Source organism: Corvus brachyrhynchos, unplaced genomic scaffold (assembly GCF_000691975.1).
Source record: "Corvus brachyrhynchos isolate BGI_N302 unplaced genomic scaffold, ASM69197v1 scaffold340, whole genome shotgun sequence".
Lineage (NCBI taxonomy): Eukaryota > Metazoa > Chordata > Aves > Passeriformes > Corvidae > Corvus > Corvus brachyrhynchos.
Genome location: NW_008235987.1, coordinates 2536304 through 2542571, shown reverse-complemented (window position 1 = coordinate 2542571; position 6268 = coordinate 2536304). Strand labels below are relative to the sequence as shown.

Here is a 6268-nt window from a genome sequence, read left to right as displayed (position 1 = left end):
GCTGCAGGGACCTGAAGCACATCTGTCCCCTTGGTGTCCCGATCTTTGGAAGACGGTTCTTACTCTCCTTTAGAAATGCAATTTCAAAATTGCTCGATCTTTTGATATTTGAAGAGTTTGGGTTTCAGGTTGGGGGGCTTTGGCTCTGAACTTCTTTTCTGTAATACCAAATTTTATGTGTTTTCCACAGAGAAATCATAAGCACAAACTGCAGCTGGTGCTGCTGTGGGCAGCAAGGATCACTGGGAGCAAGGGATGTGCTCCCCACATTGCTGGGCTTCTGGGGACACCAGCTGTGCCCTCCTTCTGTGCCCTTTGGGGACAAACCTGGTAAAATGATTGCACTTGGAGCCCTTCAGGCTCTAAACCAGACACGAGGTGCCAAAAGGGGAAATTTTATGGTCCTGCCTGTACTGGAAAGGCCTGAGGGGCACTGCTCAGAGGTGCAGGGTTGGGGTCTGCAGGATGGGAAGCCTCAGAGCTGATCCTCCTCAGGAGGAGAGAAGGAGCTTTCAGGACATAAACTTGGATGTAAACAGGGGGAAATGACCGCCAGCTCGCCGGTCGGGTGGCTTAGGGGAGAGCAAAGGGGCGTGTGCTGCAGCTGCACACTCTGCCCGGGGACACCCCGGTCCTCAGCCCCTGCACGGGCCGGGTGAGCTGGCAGCTCCCCCAAACAGTGACATCATAAACCCGATATTAGGCAACAGCCTAGGACTAACAACAGGATTCTTCTTACTCTTTTTTTTTTTTTTTTTTTAACTTACTTTAGAAAAGATTACCCAGGTGAAGTTAAACCCCGGAATTCAGCAAACCCGGATGAATCCCCAGGAGCAAGCCCCGCTCCGTGGCTGCTGAAGGGAGCTCATGGACTCACTTCAAACTCAAAGAGCAACTTTTGACAAACACGCCATCAAAAACTGGCTGATACTTGCTTGGTTCCTAATCCTCCCTGAGCTGTTTCCCCGTTGCTAATCTCCCCCGGGAACCATTAATAAATCTTACCTGGTTTGCAACGCTAATTCTGGACAAAGGCACCAGGAACCAGCAGTGCCTGGGCCCGTGTCCCTGCTCTTTGCATGTTCTCCAGGAAGATTGTTCGGCTTTTAATGAGGCTAATTAAAAAGAAACAAAAAGTAATAAATCAATCCCATTAATCTGTAATAAATTGAAGTGCTACAGTCCTTCCCAAAGCATTGGGGACTGCCAGCTCCCAACAGGCTGCAATGCAAAATCACTGTTATTATTATTTAGAACAACTCAGTGATGCCCCATAGTGCCACAGTGCCAGCCCAGCGATGCTTCCCTGTTCATCCGTGGCTTGGAGTCCCTTGGAGCAGGGGGGATCCTGCTGCAGCTTGTCCCACACACATCCCTGGGCATCTCCTCATGTTCTGCTTCCTTGGTTCATGGCTCTTCCTGCCCGGCCAGGGTCCCTGGGCTGCAGGTGAGCGTCACTTCCCAGCCTTGGGCTCAGCAGAGCTCATCCCAGCCTGCTGGAAGGGGTGGATGTGTTCCTAAAATTAACCTGGAAATATTGCTTTGATAGGCCACTGACAGCTCCAGCGGAACCAAATTACCGTTTGGAATTACCATGAGATAATTGGCCTCATTTACTATTTAAAGATGGGGGGAAAAAAAGCTCCTTCTTCCAGACAACTGCAGTGGAGAAATGTTCAGGCATAGATGATGTCCCAAAACATATCATTAAAGCTTTAAATAAACGTACGACGACATCTCAGGTTAAGAAATACTTCCTTTGTATTTCAGATAGGAGCCAGCCAGGTCCTTTCAAAGTCATTTTTTAATAAACAAAGGATAATTTCTCTTGTTTTTCCAGACACGCAGCTTACAATATTTGGAGTTGTAAGTATGTAATTTAAATTCTTTCACACAGTATGGATTTAAAACCATGTTCCTTAGAGACGCCTTTTACTTGCCAAAAGGTAAATGCCTCTGTCTGCTGCTTTTTGTCCTTTTAATTTGAAATGCTGCAGAGCTGCCCCGGTCCCACCCTGCAGATTGTAATGTTTGCAAAAGAGAGGAGATGAGCATTATCCCTTTCTCACTGCCGTTAATTATGAGGATTAAACACCAAGGCAGCTACACAACATTACAAAGAAAGAAAAATATGAGTTGGAGGAGCCAAGTTCTGCCTTTGCTGCTTCACTGACGAGACGTGCCTGAGCACAGACATGCCAGGAGCACATCCTGCAGCTCTGCTCCTGGTCCTGGTGCAGCTGGGACTCAGAGCAGCAGGTCCATGTTCTCCCTGTGTGGTGGTGGCGATGGTGATGGTGGTGATGGTGGTGGTTGGTGGCGATGGCAGTGATGGTGGTGGTGATGGTAGTGGTGGTGATGGTGGTGGTGGCGATGGTGGCGATGGTGGCGGTGGTGATGGTGGTGATGGTGGTGGTGATGGCAGTGATGGCGGTGATGGTGGTGGTGATGGTGCTTGTGGTGGTGGTGGTGATGGTGATGGTGGTGGCAGTGATGGCAATGGTGGTGGTGGTGATGGTGGTGATGGTGGTGGTGATGGCAGTGATGGCGGTGATGGTGCTGGTGATGGCGGTGGTGGCGGTGGTGATGGTGCTTGTGGTGGTGGTGATGGTGGTGGTGATGGTGATGGTGGTGGCAGTGATGGCAATGGTGGTGGTGGTGATGGTGGTGATGGTGCTGCTGGTGGCAGTGATGGTGATGGTGGTGATGGTGGTGGTGATACTGGTGATGGTGGTGGCAGTGATGGTGATGGTGGTGATGGTGGTTGTTTTGGTTGTCATCATGGTCCCCAAAGGCCATCTCCCACCCAGGGCACAGCCTCATGCCAGGACTGGGGTTTATTTTCCTGGCAGGTGGCACCTCTCTCGGGGGGTTCCCCTCTGCCTGAACCCCCCAGGGCTGGGGCTTTCCCACCCCCAGGACGGTGTGAGATCCCTCCCTGGGATTGGTGGGAGAAGCTCTTGCTGTTGCTCTGGGCTGTCTCACGCTCTGTCTCAGCTTGTAATTAAAAACGAAATATTTGGGCTAAGTGCTTAAATTAAGAGCACATTTTCGATAGCTGACAATAACAAAGAAAGCCCTGGGGACCCTGACAGGGCAATTAGTGCCTCTCCACTTGCATTGGAGAGGAGTCTTGAGAGAGGAAGTGCGTTCACTCCAGAGGGTTTTTGGTACAAAAATGCAATTATAGGGTATAAAAGGCAATGTTTAGGAACACGCAAAGCAGGAAGGGGTCAGGAGCCTCCTTCACTGCAGGACAGGGAAGGCAGAAGGGAAGAGGTGCCCCAGGCATGGCACCTCTAACACTTCCCCATCCCTGGCAGCAGCTCCATCAGTGGTTTCATTTCCCTCCTTCCATCTACCTCTCCTGGCTGCTGTTCCAGGCTCATCCCTTGGCTTTGGTGAGCTCCCAGCTGCTCAGGGCTCAGGAATCTGGGCAGATCCTCTCCCACTTGGCAGTGAACTTGCACAGCTAAGCACAAACAAGAGGAAAGCACCTCCATGGTCCAAGCGAGCGGCTCTCGTGTGCTGGGGCCTCCAGCACAGCTTTGTTTCCCCCTCCCTCTCTCCCTCTGAGCATCCCTGGAGCTGGCTGAGAGCAAAATCCTAGGGAGCTCTGTCAGCTTTCCATGGTCAATCCCAACACCAAACCATCCTCTTCCAGGAGGGTGGGGTGAGTCATGAACCCTTGTGTGGTGTGTGGGGGCTGAGAAGGCTCCCAGCACTCCCGTCTGAAATCCAACGGATGGACACCAACCCTGGGAGCCTGGAGAAGCTCTGCAAGCAGAGCTGGTGGAGAAGGGTGTCCTGCACATGGCTGGGCTGCCTGCACGTCCCTGCAGAGTGGGTGACACGGGGCTGTTTGTCTTGGACATGCTGGGACTGACCGGAAAACGGCGCCAACCTCTTGAGCAACAGCGGCAGTTTTTGGCCGGCCGGGCAGGGGCTCAGCCTGTGCTGAGTTTATGGGATCTGATTTCCAAGATAGAGAAAACAAAACAATCCCTCTCCAATGGACTCGCTGGCTGGAGCTGCCCCTGCCATGGAGACAGGAACAGCCCGCTGGTGTCATTAAAGGTTAAATTACAGCAAATCACATTCCTCGTCTGCAAATGACGCCGGGCTGTGCTCACGCACTATTTAATGAGTATTTAGTTTGTGGAATTACTTTTATGGGTAGTTAACTGTGTAGTGGTCTCCATGGGATATCTGGTGCACCATTTGAAAGGAATATTCCTCAACCCTTGCTGAGTGAAATTGTTTTTGTGGACAACTGGAGGCTTTGGGGCCATTAAGAAGATAAAACACAGATTGCTTGCAGAGGGTTTTTATTTTATTTTAATGGCTTTTGAAGAGAGGAGCTTTTATTATTTTATTTGTCTATTGTTAGCAGGCAGTGCAGTGGAAACCAGGCAGAAGGGCTGGGAAGAGGCACAGATGTTCCCTTTGCTGTTGGCTGGGCCAGGCCCCAAACCCAGGGCAGAGGGTTTGAACCTCTCTTCGAGCTGCTGTAACATTTTCCAAATCTTGAAATAGCTCCTCTCCCCACCAGTTTCTCCATAAAACCACTGACGGCTGGGGTGGGGACTCCCTGTATAATAATTTAAAAGCGTGATAGCGGATGGGACAAGGATTGTGCACAATCCAGAGAAAATGAAGGGCTTTGTGCTTCCTTCCAGTGATGGGAAAGTCACAGATGGATCCCAAACTTCCAGCTCTCAGCCCAGCACTGGTTCATGCAGACCACAAAAGAAACCAGCCAATCTCCAATTTTGGGGCGTGGCAGGCTGTGGTGGACATTGGGACATCTTTATCCTCAAAAGCAAATACTCTAAAGAAAAGAGCAGCATTAATTTCCAGTAGCTAATGAGTTGCCTCAGGAGTTAATTGTACATTGTGTCTCTCTGGAGGAGGCTGCCCGACTCCTCTGTGTCTGCAGGAACACTGATTTCAATTATTTAGAGGAAATTCTATGACCTCGTTGCTGTTTGCTCTTACAGTGGCACATCTTGTCCCAGGGAAAACCACAGGCACACCCAGGCTGGGAAATGAGGCTTTTAATTGGAAGATAAAGTGGAACTGCTAAAGCAGGGAGGGATGGATGCTTGTGTATCCTGGGGGCATGTTATGGGTGAGAGCAGGGATTTGGGAAGGACCTTGGATGGCACTGGAAGTGCCAAGGGATCAGTTATGGGATGAAGGAGAAACCAACTTCCCCTTCCCCTTCCCCTTCCCCTTCCCCTTCTCCTCTTTTCCTCCTTCCCTTTTCCTCTTCCCTTTCCTCTTCCCCTTCCGTTTCCTCTTCCTCTTCCTCTTCCTCTTCCTCTTGCCCTTCCCCTTCCTCCTCCTCCTCCTCCTCCTCCTCCTCCTCCTCCTCCTCTGCTGTTTCATTCCAGCATCTCTCTATCCCTTGACTTTTCTATCCCTTGACTTTTGGGAAACACCCTCACGTTTCAGAACTGCCAAGGGAAGAAAAGAAAGGGAGTGAACATGTCAATCCCAAACTGGTTTTCAGTGTTTACTATACTAAGGGGAGGGGGAAAAGCCCTTTCATCCTCAGTCCAGAGCGGAAATTGTTAATTTAAAAGCACCAGCAAATTGGGATGGTCAAAAGCAAACTGCAGAGCAGCTGGGCAGGTGTGTGTGAGCACAGTGTCAGCCTGTGGGGAAGATCCTTCCTCTTCCCAGGCAGCCTTTGGGACACCACGGCCCTGCTCAGCTTTTCCAGAGGTTTTTTTAGGGGGTGTGTGTGTTTGTTTTTCCTCTTCCTGCCCTTATTAATCTCTGCTGTCACCAGGGTCACCTTAACCTTGGCTCAGTGCTGGCCACAGGAACTGGTGGCAGTAACTCTTGTGGTGGGGGGTGTCTCTGTGGACACAGGGTTGGGTAATAAAAGTACACGATTTTGGGACACAGCGCTCATGTAGGGATTCGTTCAATAGATTATTCTGCAATAACTGGGGCAGAAATTAAGAAAGAAGCAACAACAAAAAAGGAGGAGCTGGGAAGGATCTCGAGAGAGCAACAGCTCATTCCTAATGGTGCTGGGCTGGATGTGGCTGCAGGATTGGGGTGATCACAACCTGACCAATCACCTGCCACCTCCTCTGGCTTTCTGACCATCACACTGTTTGGGCCTTAACTGCTCATCAACTTTGCTTCCAGTTTTCTCACTTCCTTGGAAAGCAGCACCAGCGTTGAGGTTCTCTGCCAGTAAAACATAATCCAAGGAGAATCCATGAATCCCTTGCAGTAACAGAATTCCTGC

General features: G+C 50.4%; 1 long non-coding RNA gene across 1 annotated transcript; it reads left to right on the top strand.

The window, feature by feature from the left end:
* The first annotated feature begins 6 nt into the window (after positions 1 to 6).
* LOC108445769 lies at positions 7 to 1741 on the top strand. Its single transcript, XR_001860747.1, has 2 exons — positions 7 to 1447; positions 1550 to 1741. It is a non-coding gene; the product is annotated as an uncharacterized LOC108445769 (long non-coding RNA).
* Positions 1742 to 6268: the final 4527 nt, after the last annotated feature.